At 42.2% G+C, this 13,289-nt stretch overlaps 1 protein-coding gene across 1 annotated transcript in view; it reads left to right on the top strand.

Moving 5' to 3' along the window:
* Positions 1 to 5,942: 5,942 nt before the first annotated feature.
* LOC145411058 (WD repeat-containing protein 36) overlaps positions 5,943 to 13,289 on the top strand; it is a 35,110-nt gene continuing 27,763 nt past the window's right edge. The window contains exon 1 of the mRNA XM_080281135.1: positions 5,943 to 5,977. The gene's annotated coding sequence lies outside the window, so the exon portion shown is untranslated. The remainder of the gene's footprint in view (positions 5,978 to 13,289) is intronic.

The following is a 13,289-nucleotide window of genomic DNA, read 5'->3' on the forward strand; positions in this document are numbered from 1 at the left end:
AGACAAAATGCCTCCAAGTCACTCTGTCACCCACCATTTGACTCCCCTCCCCCCAACTCACGCCCCCCTCCCTCATATACCTCTCGACTCCATCCCTCCACCTTATCCTCGGTCTACCCCTCCCTCTCCCTCCCTCCACCTCACCTACATACACCCTCTTAGTCAGTCTTTCATTCTCCATCCTCTCCACATGTCCAAACCACCTCAGTGTATTTCTTATTGCTTGTAAAATATTTCGGCTCATGGTCAGTTTGGCTACTAAAAATTTATTTGGCTCGTAAATCAGAAACCTTAGGAGCCAAATGGCTTGCAACCATCGGCAGTTAGCAAAAGCCCTGTAACTGTACCTAATAATTTAACATAATAGCAAGCCTAACCTAGGCTCCATTTTGGAAACTGGGAAACGAAATCCACCATTGAGTACGTTGAGTGAGTTTCTTCCGTTACGCAGGAAACAAGAATTGTAGTTATGACTTAAGAAATGTGATTATTACAAGGGGATATTTTTCAGCAGGAAAAGGGAATTTACCACCCAGAAAATAGTCAGAAATACTGTACACAGAAAACTAGTGTGAGGAATATGAATTGAATTGGTAAGGTCTTTCGGTCAATTTTTACACCTACACCTCATGCGATTTTCAACTTTTCGTTAACATTTTCTAGTAGATTCAGTCATTCTAAGAATCTTTTCTTCTATGACATTTCTCTCGGAAATTGATAATAAACGAGAAACAGAAAACACTCAGGTTGGATGCCTGTTACCACGTGAAACGTCCTATTATTATAGCAAAAGGAAATTAACCTAACCTAACCCATAAAAATTATCTAACCTATCAAAAGTACCTAACCTAACCTAGAAGCTTACCTTACTCAGTATCCTCGTCTTCGTCGAGGATGAATTTTATTGGCTGATGCAATGCATGCTCATCTGTGATTGGCAGAAATAAGTCACGTGTAACTCATTTATTATCAGTTTCCGAGAGAAATGCCATAGAAAAAAAGATCCTTTGAATGACCGAATCTACTAGAAAATGTTAACGAAAAGTAAAAAATCGCATGAGGTATACATGTAAAGTTTGACTGGTCTTTCTGCAGCTTCAAGCATACATTTACCTGATAATTTCAGTTAATGAAGATGGGGTATATTAGGTTATGATACAATAGATTAGTTTAGGTTTAGTAAATTAGGACTCAGATTGGGATTTGACCAGATAGGTATGCAGTGGCTCTGTAGGTAAGGTTAAACGGCAATCCTAGGTGGTTAAAATCAGAGGAGGGGGGTCTGGGGACAAAGTCCTCAGTTAGGATAGTTAGAATAAGCTAGGTTAGGATATATTAGGTTAAGCATGATCGTAAGTTTCTTATAGATTTGAATAACTGATGCACCGAGGAGTCCCATCATTGAGATTGTTGACAGTCAGTGCATCCAGCCAGTAATTTGCTGCTACATGCAAACTGGCAGTTTCCTTAAGTACCCCAGAACAGGTTTATTTTACGAAGTGGTTAGGATTACGGAAGATGTAATTATACACTCAGGAGATATAGGGGTGAGGTAGTCACTGACCTGATAAAATATGATTATTTATGAGTGTGTTGTCCCAGATGATTGGCTGAAGAGTGTAAATGTAAATGTGTATAAAGGGAAGGGTGATGCCCTGGAAAGAGGAAATTATAGAGGTATAAAGCTTTTAGATCAGATAATAAAGGTAATGGAGAGAGTTTTAGAAGGTATGATTAGAGAAAGAGTGAATATTGATGAGATGCAGTTTGGGTTTATGCCAGGTAGGGGGACCACTGATGCCATATTCATTGTTCGACAGCTTCAGGAAAAATATATTGGTAGAAGAATCTGTATTTTGTTTTTGTTGATTTGGAAAAGGCCTTAGACAGAGTCCATAGAGAGGTGGTGAAGTGGGCAATGAGAGAGCTTTGCTTGGAGGAGTGGCTGGTTAGGGTGGGTATGGATATGTAACCAGGTAAGAGTGAATGGAGATTGAGTGATGAGTTTTCCATGAATGTTGGTGTGCATCAGGGGTCAGTTTTGAGTCCTATGTTGTTTATCATGGTACTTGAAGCCCTCTCACGTGACTTAAGAAACGGACTCCTGTGGGTGATGTTGTATGCTGATGATTTGGTGTTGATTGCAGAGAATGAAAGGGAGGCTGAGGAAAAGTTTAGGAAGTGGAGAGATGGTATGGGGCACAAGGGCTTAAGGGTAAATGCAGATAAAACAAAAGTGATGATAACTAGGGTTGGTGGCGGTACTGTAAAAAACGAGGGATAGTGGCCATGTGCAGTTTGCCACAAGGGCGTGGGAAGTAATTCCACCTTGTGCAGTGTTTGCGATAAATGGGTACACAAGAGATGTAGTGGTATCAGAGGTAGACTGCGAGATAATGCTGATTTTATGTGTACGGCGTGTCGGGGAGGGCGGGTGGAAATTGTCAGGCGTGAAAGGATTGAACTTGCCGGTGAATCTCTTGAGTGTGTGGAAGATTTTGTTATATGGGAGACATGTTGTGTGCTGGAGGTGGGGCTGGAGCTAGCTCTGTGGCTAGGGTGCGAAGTGGTTGGAAGAAGTTCAGGGAGCTCTTGCTTCTCCTGACATTGAGAGGACTCTCCCTGCGTGCTAAGGGGTCTTTGTTTGCAGCATGTGTTAGGAGTGTAATGCTGTATGGTAGTGAGACCTAGGCAGTAAAGGAGGAGGATATTCACCGGGTCAGACGAACAGAAATGACAATGATTAGGTGGATGTGTAGTGCGTCCCTGCGTGCAAGGTCTGGGGAGGCTGGGTTTACGATGGAGGAGTTGAGAGGTAGGATGGGACTGGAGTGTGTTGGTGTTGTGATGAGGAGAGGTAGATTGAGATGGTTTGGACATATGGAGAGGATGGGGGATGATAATTAGGTGAGAAGTGTTAATATTGGGGGTGGGGTTATGAGGGGTAGACCGAGAAAGACATGGGACGAGGTCATTAACTGTGACCTCAGGGTTAAGGGACTGAACAGGGAGGCTGCAATGGTTCGTGCAGCATGGACAGCCACTATTAGGTGACAAAGGCTGACACATGCCAGCATGTTGGAGCCTTTAAAAATGAAACGAAACAAAACAAAACGGACTATGATTATGGCACTTACAAAGCTTTTATACATGCAGTGATGCTAGAGTTGTTAGGTTAGGTTAGGTTAATACTGCTACAATGCAGCTTAAACCCCTAGAATTTAGTGGTTATGTTTAGTGGTTCGGTTAGGTTAGAAATAGAGTAGGCTAGGTTATGGTTGCCGTAGTTTTATACCGTGAGTGTAAGTTATGGCTGCTGTGAATGTGTTCTTGCGGCTGCCGTAATCCTAACCATGGCCTTTATTTTATTATTCCTCTACATTTTTTGTAGTCTAAAATAAACATAACTGTCTATGTTGCATACGGTACTGTAATAAAATGTCTAAAGTTTGTGCCATTGGAACAAGATACAGTAATCCCTCAATTATCCGACGTAATAGAGCTAAAGGCCTGCCTGGGTAGTGGCGATGTCTGGATAATGAACAATATACCCCTACTATACCCAGACCCTACCTATACTGGTACCCAACAACCAACCTATACCTAACCTATTTGTACAGTACCCCTGCTTATTTTGGCAGTGTTTTCTGGTCATTCATGCATATCTAGACATCAAAACACCCATAAGAATATCCAAAGTAATGCTAAACACCAAGAAAACCATGAAAAAAATGCACTGAAAACCAAAAAACACCCTACTTATACACTGCTATATGTAAAGTACCCCTCGTAATTTTGGCACTGTTTTCAGGTCCATCTGCCACATCTAGACATCAAAATGCACATAGGAATATCCAGGTAATGCCCCCCCCCCCCCCCAAAAAAAAAAAAAACCTACCTCTACACTATTGCATGTACAGTACCCCTCCTAATTTTGGAACTGTTTTCAGGTCAATCTGCCATATTAAGACAACAAAACACACACAGGACTATCCATATTAATGCAAGACACCAAGGAAACAATTCTTAAACAATAAGCATCCACAAAAAACCTCAGGATGGTTGGAAAATCATTTTTCTGACACCAGTGATAACTGCTCCCTGACCCCACAAAAAAAAATTCCATGGCCAAATATGCCACCGGAAATTAGTTAAATTAGTATAAATGTACTGTATAACTTCATTTTCAATGATGTTTATACTATAAGATAAGCAAATAAAAACACAGAAAACTGATGAGTAAATGTACAGAAATGCAGTGAGAACATATAGCTAGTGCGCAAGAGTAAAACTTACCTTCTTATAACTTCCCACCATCCTAGTGCAAAGTTTTGCTAGCACCTTCCAAGAGTTAAGCACCATATCTGGCTGCAGAATTACATGAGCTTTCTTGTGGTCACTTTTGAATTTTGATATGACCAATAGTATTCGAATAAATCTCAATAAAACTTGAAAAACTCACAAGTCAGTGCTATTAGCACGAAGGAGGGGAGGGACTGAGGGAGTAAGGGGGGAGCCGGGAGGGCATGGAGGAGGGACAGGAGGAGGGGAGAAGAGAGGCTGTGGGCAGGATTTTCACCCTTCAGTCACAAGGTAGACGGGCACATTTACTGTACATTTTCGGTACTTGTAGCTTGTGGTCTGTTAGATGCATGGTGACCATTTGGAAACATTTCTTCCTGTGACTGGGCGAGTTTGGATGTTCGGTAGAGAGGCAAACTACTGCTGTCACTGAACATGTACTTTTGGCATTTGGTCTGTGTTCGATGCATGGTGGCAGTTAGGAGAGACGTAGGCTGGTGGCCGCACGACTTTAGACATTGGGTGGGGATACATATGAATGTTTTGACACTGCATGTGGAGTACAGCCGCATTACTCGGTTGCTGGAGGTTTGTTGGGAGTGATCGAATGAGCGTGCAACTTTGACTATTCAATACAGGGGCAGACGGACATTTTAGCTCTGGTTGTGGGTTACAGCCAATTTCCTGCTCACAGCTCGAGCCCAGCGGCCAATTAGATACCAAATGTTTGAACATGTCTACTGGGTGGCTGAAGTTCCTGGGGACTTCTATGTCCAATAAAAGCAAGTAAATTCAGATAATGGTTTAATAGAGCCAAGGTCCAGTATCTGGATAATGAACAGATCCAGGTACTACATGTCCGGATAAATAAGAGATTGCTGTAGTTGCAGTTTCTGTGCCTGTTGGGTAGCTAAAGTTTTACTGCCATTTCAGCAGTACTAGTTGTACTGTTTTCCACTGGTAGTTCCCATTTGGGAAGGGGGGGAAAGAATACTTCCTTAGTATCCCTGCCTGTCATAAGAGGCGACTATAAGAAGTCTTTTGGTCTTCAAGCTTTCTCTCTTTACTTTTCTCTTCTGTTCTTTCCTACTTTTCTTCTCCACATTTTCATGTTTCTTCTGGCCTTTATTTTCCCTCTACTCCTCCAGTATCATATAGTCACATCATGGCTTGGTCCTAATTCTGTTGTTCTTCCATCCCTTCACTGGTAGTTACTAATTTTGAGGTCCCAGTTGAGTTTCTCCTATCATCCAAAATTTTTGCAGCTTTAATTTTATAATTTATTCAGTACTGTGTTTATAAATTAAGTAGCTAAAGCAAAGTAAATAAAAAAAAAAAAAAAGTACAATAGCCTAATCTTATTAAAATTTCATTTATGGTGAGGCTGATGTCCTATCACTCTGGCTTTAACTGATATTATATGTGGCATATCAAGAGGAAATGGCTTAATTATAACTAAGAAGATCAGTCCAGTGTGTAATATCAGTAACTTAATGTACTGTACTTGTTGGTTTAGGGTACGCGAAATCACCTCGATCAGCCTGGGGATTCAATGCTTCCACACCTACGGTACCCTTCTTTGTGACAAACTGGTGTTGGGGACTGGTCCATGACTGAGTTTGACTCAGCCCTTCTGAAGACTGGGTTGTGTGGGATAGGAGGTTTCATCTGGAAGGTATGCATTTTATGAACTGATTTATGTATCTGTCTGTCTATAGCCAGATGCCCTAATCTCATAAGGAGAGGCTACAAACAGATTGCCTTCATGTCGCCCTGTCCCCTGCCATTTCATTTCCCTCCCACGGATCTTAGTTATTTTTGAACAGCCACTAGATTTTTGATCCCCACTGTATTATTTCTTTATTTTTCAATGTGTTTTTAATTATTTTTGTCCCCCATTTCACAGACTCTGATAGAAAAACTTTTGATTGAGGCTTATTTGGCCTGTGTCTCCAGCTCATATGTCTAATTTCAAGCAGAGTTAGTAGCTATAGTCTGACAGATCGAAACGTAGGGTTTTGGTGGAGTCACCCCCTCCCTGCACTGTTGCCACGTTTCCGAGCTGACCTCTCCATCAGCGATGACCTTGACACTGTTTCCCTCTTGTGATCTCCGTTTTTCTAATACCCCCTATATCCCTGCCACCAACACCCCCTATACCCCTACCCCCAACAACACCCCCATCAACAACACCCGCTATACCTCCACCACCAACACCTCCTATAAATATAGACCCCCACCATCAACACCTGTATAATAATTAGCCGTTGATAATTGCTATACTTTTATTGAGAGCATACATTCTACCCTATTGCTCAAACTCCCTAATCTTACAATCCCATCTGTCTTAATCCTTCCCACTGCCTTCGTTCCTAAATCCCTTAATTGATCTATTTTTAACCTAAGTGTCCCCACACCTTTTAAACCATTTACCTCTCTGTCACTATTCTCCACCATATGTATCAACTTGTATTATATTGTGTATAGAACTTTCATACTGTATGCTGTACTACTGTATAATGTATAAGAATACCCACTGTTTAGTGGAAATAAAGTTTTATTATTATTATTATTATTATTATTATTTCTCTCTCTCTCTCTCTCTCTCTCTCGCTAGATTTTGTTATGTGTCATCCATGGTTTTTTACTTCCATTTTTATGTATGGATTATAATTTTGACTTTATTTCCGCACCACCCTTGAGGTAAAAGTCACGGCGCGTTTTTTTATAGAGGTTTCCCCAATAGGCCTAAATCCTGTAGGGGGTTGGTGACCTCCCACAGCGTACACACAAACACGTGTCGCGTGAGTGCTGCCACCCCAGAGCTGTTTGATATATTTATTTTAATTATGAAAGGATCGCCTCTTCCCACTTTTATCCCTTCAAATTTTCTTGCAATTATACTTGCTAAATTAATTAGCAATGTTAGAAGTGTTGGGGAAGTAAATAATAATTAGAATATTTTTAGAGCAACACTGCCAAATTTTTATGCCACGTTTCTCTATTATCGTATAATATAGTATGCAGAATAGTTTTATTCTTCCTTGATACATGTCAGCACTTTCATTACAGTTATATTAGTATGAGTTATGTTTATGTATCATTCCTACTACACAAACCACAGGCGTTATACATCGTAGGGTTAGGAAACATGGCAATAGTGTAGGGAGGGGGTGACTCCACCCAAACCCTATGTTACGAGGAGGAACACTATAGTTGAGTTTGGACCAACTAAGTGAATTGATTCATTATAATTGTATATTTGAGACTGATTTCTCTCACTTGATGTTGTGCTGCCTATTTCGTCCTTCACCTTTATCATTATTTTTCTGTGTCTGCCCTCCTCTCTTCCTATTTCTTCCATCTTTTCTGTCACTTTTTGGTACTCTTTCTTTTTCAGGTGGTTTTACATTGAGTGACAAGTCTCATGGTTTCATATAAGCCAGGAAACCATTTACAGCACTAGGTGGTAGTCATTTAACCAACCCATATGTGTTCCCTACGTGTCAGTTAGTGGGTTTGCGGAGCGTTGATGCCCCTTCCCACGCAACAACTACCAGTAACTCAAAGATAAACTGCCCCCTCTTTTGGGATTATGGCGTCTGTTTGTAGGCAGACACTGTAGATAGATCTCTGTGATTCATCATCCCTCTTCCCAGTGTCACAGACATACTTAGAGTGCACTAATACGACGGCTGGTTCTTCACATCAGCTGCTAAAAGTGTTTTTCCATGTATTTAATCTTGCCCTTTTCTCTATAAATTTCTTGTCATGGCCCCCTTGCTGACAAATCACCTCTTAACCCCTTGGGGCCTGGCACTGTTGATAAAATCAACAGTTAGGAGCGGGCATTTTTCGCAAAAAATAGGTGATTTATTAAACCTATCATAAAAATCTTTATTTCCCGCAAAGTACAGCTCATTAGCTTTAAAATGAGTGGTGTTCCAATGTCCTAGGATTATTTACTGTAGAGCACTGGCTGAGAGTGTAAGAGAAAAAGTTCAGGAACGGGGACCGACATCCCGTTGACACATTCTAAAACGAGGACCAACTTTAAGGGGTTAAAGTGGATCTCACCAGGAATGTCTCACTGTCATATACTGCATTCCACACAAGATCTTGTATATTTCTGTCATGTCCCCACATGATCTTTACATCAGTCTGGGCAGTCAGGGCTTCCACAGTCGTCTCATATGGCATATTTTTGAGTGAAAGGGACTGTCTTTGTTGCTCTGTGTTGCACATTCTATATAGTTATTGTTTAACAAATTTAAAGTTGAAATATGACTTACATACTCTGTATGTGGTCTGGCTAACATGGTATACATAACAGTTAGAACATTTCTTCATTCGTGTAATTAGTTCTTAATGACTCAACATTACTATTTACTTTTTTTTGCATATGTTAGGCAGGCCTATTAGCACTAGGGTTTGTCGTGGTGCAGACAACTAGTGTCACTACTTAGGCATTCATCCACTCTTTGTGGACTGGTTGGTAAAATAGGTACCTAGGATAACACCAAGAGGAGGTGAATGTGATAACTTGGATGATGCAAAGGTCTTGCATCCCAGGATATATGATAAATAACCTGCCACATAGGTGACTATGATAACTTGAATGTTAAGGTCTTGCATCCCAGGAGATATGGTAAATAACCTGCCACAGGCTCAAAGGGCTATGTAACAGAAGTAAGTACTGCAGCTAAGTGCTTCATGGTGTCTGCTCCCACCTTTACCTTACCATAGGCAGAATTCACGCTTCTAATAATTGTATGGTAACTTCATGTTTTTTAAATAATACCTCATTTAACATTTAACTTCTTGAACATTAAGTAGAGAGCAATGCCTTACTCTTCCCGTAAGTCTTCCAGTTACACTAGTGACTTTGCAATACAACAATTATGACAACTAGAATGTCATTTTTTTTTTTTTAATATATAGCTTCCATCATAATTTTATTTGGTTTTCACAATGCAGTTTCTTGTATTATTTATACATACAGTAAATACTTAATATTGTCAATCACTTCAGTCCCATCAACAGGCTCTGGTTGTTTGCTGTTATTGAGTGCAGTGTTATACATACACATCCATCCATCCATCATCCAATCCTATGGTGCACCAAGAGGAGCATAGGAGCCCGGGGATAGGCAAGTTGGTCCTGACATTTAAGATACACAAAAATGACCCATGCTTCCTGGTAAGAAATCCCTGTATTAGGGTGATTTGGCTATTTCATGGGTTTATTACAAGTCCGCTGTCTATGTCAACATTTATTAACCTGAGATAGGCATCCTAACCAACCATAACACTGTAGGTAACCTGGGGTAGGATATACCTCACAGAAGGGGGGAGGGAAAGTTGTTATGTTCACCATCCACACACTTGATGCAGTGCTGCTGTCCGGGGTCTGCCCTTTCCTCTCCTCCATCCTGCTTTCCTTCAGTCCTCTTCTGTCTTTCCTTTGTTCTTTCCTCGTCCTTCTGCCTACGGATGACTTTACACTCCCTCTTCTGGCTTTCTTTCCTTCATTCTTTCCTCTCCATTCTGCTGTGGGTGACTATACACTGAGTGACAAGCCAAATGGTTTCCTGTACACCAGGAGACCATTTACAATGCTGGGTGGTAACCATATAACCAAATTTTGGCACCTGGTGGTTTAGTGAGTAATTATGGTGCTTCAGTCAGATTGAGCCGGTAAAGGTTTATATCCAAAGGGAGGTTGGTGTTTATTGCTCACGTAATGCCACTCAGGGATGAGTGAGGCTGGTCACTTTCATCTTAAATGGGAAGACCAACTTGCCTAGTCCTGGGCTCCCATGCTCCTCATGGGGCAATGTAGGATTGGATGATGGCTCGATGGATGGTTGTTATGCATTTAACAAGCTGCAAGAACACAGGAAAAACTTAGAACAATCGTGCTTTCCCTTTAACCTAAAACTGAATATCAGATCATTATCTGATTATGGGGGAGGTGGTGGCTGATTTGGTAGAGAGGTGGCCTGCAGTCTTGATGGACCCAGGTTCAAATCCTGGCTGGGGCAGGGGACAGTTTAAGGATTTGAATTTCATAAAAGCAGACTTTCCTGATCTACCAGATGACCCGCCGACATGTCGTAAAAATACCCCCGCTAATACCATTACACCAGTCCTGTATGAGACAACCCTAGCATGTATTCAATATGGACGGTGGGTTTTAGCGCCGAAGTGGTGACATGTGGAGGTGTAGGAGGACTACTGGGCCTTGGGATAGGCTACTGCCCCCGAGATATAGGCCCTGAAGCCTTTGCCCAGAGTCGGACACATTAAAAAAAAAAAAAATCTAATAAAGAAAAAAAAAAAAAAAAAATGAATTTTTGTAAACATTGCTCCTGTAAGAAGCATGTCTTCTTATCTTGTCTCCTCTGACACATGACCACACACTATCGTCAATTACTCAGATATCATGTAAAGTTTATATCAGATATGGAACACAAAAACTTGAAGAACAACCACATGACAACAACAACAAAATAAGTGGTTCACTATAATGGGGTCCAGAGGGTCCTAGTCACTGGAAGGAGATCCACATGACCATTCACTGTCATGGAGTATTCAAATGTCTTAAAAGTGTTCACATAAAGTCAGTACAACATGAAAATGCCATTCACTTTCTATCACTGTATGTAAAATTTGTATTGTGGATGATAACCAGGGGTATATAATTTTCACAAGCACAAAAAAGAAGCACCTAGGAGCAGGGGACACCCCCACCTGCAAAGAGGGTTTAAGGGCAGGTGGCAGGTGAGAGTAGAGGGAAGCAGAGATTTGCAGCCCATGTAATTACCAAGTGACAACCAATGAGGCAGTTAGTGGGAAAGTACTGCCTCAGGTTGCCTACTCTAGGTTAAAGTCCTTAAGGACTCTTGTGCAGTGCAAGCACCTTTGACCCTTAAAGTGTGAACAGGATCGATTGATCCTTTTTCAAGATAACGCTAGATACCGAATGTGATCAATAGAGGAGCCTTTGAAAAAAGCTGTGGATGCTAAGCTTCGGCCCGATTGTGACGTATATCGATGCAAACCAATGAGAACTAAGTCCTGAGTAGGGAGAAGGAAGGATCCAGGCCCCTACCCATGGTGGAGGGGGGGTTATTCTCCCACTGCCCTCTTGCCACCTTCCTCTTCCCCAATATCTTTGTTCTCTCTCCCCCTTCCTTGCCTCTGACCACCTCCTGCTCCATCCCTCCCCCTCCCCCACCATCCTCCATCATGCCATGATGGTTTCCCCCCCTTTCTCCCCCTCCCAGTCTCCCTGGGGAGGGTTATATCCCCCCTACCCACCGTCCACATCCCTGTACTCCCTCTCTGCCTGTCCTCTTTGTCTTGTGGTGTCTGTCTCTCACCTCTGTATCCCTGTACCACCCATCCAGGCCTCTTCCCACCCCACTCCACCTCCCACCCCCCACCCCCTGTAGTACACCATCTGCTTACCTCCCCCCCCCCACCTAGAGTATTATACATCATTTGTGGTAGGTGGGGGTGCTTACCATCCACACACTCGATGTAGTGCTGCTCTCGGGTGTCTGCCCTTTCCTCTCTTCCATCCTCTTCTGTCTTTCTTTCCTTCATTCTCTCCTTGTCCTTCTGCCTATGGGTCACTTTACACTCCCTCTTCTGTCTCTTTCCTTCATTCTTTCCTTTTCCTTTTGCCTGTGGGTGACTCTGCACTGAGTGACAAGCCAAATAGTTTCCTGTACACCAGGAAACCATTTACTACGCTGGGTGGTAACCATATAGCCATATTTTGGCACCTGGTGGTTTAGTGGGTAATTATTGCACTCCAGTCGGATGGAGCCGGTGCAGGTTTATATCCAAGGGGTGGTTGGGGTTGATTGCTCATGTAATGCCACTCAGGGATGAGTGAGGCTGGTCACTGTCATCTTAAATGTCGGGACCAACTGCCTAGCCCCGGGCTCCCACGCTCCTCATGAGGCAATGTAGGATTGGATGATGGATGGATGGATGGATGGTTACTATTCATGTTGCATATGTTCATTCAGTACCAGAATATTGTTTAACTGCATACACCAATGCTCGAAGCATAGAATGTATGTTTTTTAACGTGATTTTTATTTTGACAGCTACACAGCTATGAGGGAAGAGGATGGGGGGAGGGAAGGGTGTTGGGAGTGAGTGAGGAACACCAATATAATTATTTTGCATGCTATTGTTTGAAAAACAAATGAGCTGAAAAATTCTGAAGGGGGGTAGGGGAGCAGGGGTGGTAACTAGCTTTTTTTTTTCCCCTTGAAATTCTTACAGCTACTTAATTTGACAGCTCTGAGGGGAGAGGAGGAGGGGGAAGGGATGAGGGGAGAGGGTGCTGGAGTGTGTGTGTAACACCAAGAAAAAGATATTGCATGCTTTTTTTTTTTTTTTTTTTTTTTTTTTTTGACAGCTACACAGCTATGTGGGAAGGGAATGGGGGGAGGGAGGGTGGGGAGGGGAGAAGTGTTGGGGGGGAAGGGTGTTGGGGGGAGTGAGGAACACCGACAGAATTATTGTGCATGCTGTTGTTTGAAAAAAAAAATAAAAATAAAATGAGCTGGAAAATTCTGAAGGGTGGGGTAGAAGGAGGGGGGAGGGGAGGAAGAAGGGGGGATAATGGGAGTGGATGAGGAAGGTCATGGGAGGGGAGGAATGTGGGAGAGATGGAGTGGGAGCACATAGAAAACTGGAGTCGCCCCACCTGGAAGGGTAACTTTTTTCAACTTTGACAGGCTATAGCTCATGAACCAGAAGGTCTAAAATGCTCTGGTTTGCGGCATAAAGTGTGTAAATTCAAGCCCTAATTCCTGGGCATAAATCTTTTTACTTCTGTAAGAGTTGAAAAATCAGCTCCATATACAGGTTTTCAGGGAAGTTAGGTTGATTGAATTGCATATCCTAGGGGTTAATTAACAAATTGGGGGTAGGATTTTTTTTCAAGAATACTCCCCCAGTATT

Source organism: Coenobita brevimanus, chromosome 87 (genome assembly GCF_032717465.1).
Source record: "Coenobita brevimanus isolate Jiangsu-jjx chromosome 87, ASM3271746v2, whole genome shotgun sequence".
Lineage (NCBI taxonomy): Eukaryota > Metazoa > Arthropoda > Malacostraca > Decapoda > Coenobitidae > Coenobita > Coenobita brevimanus.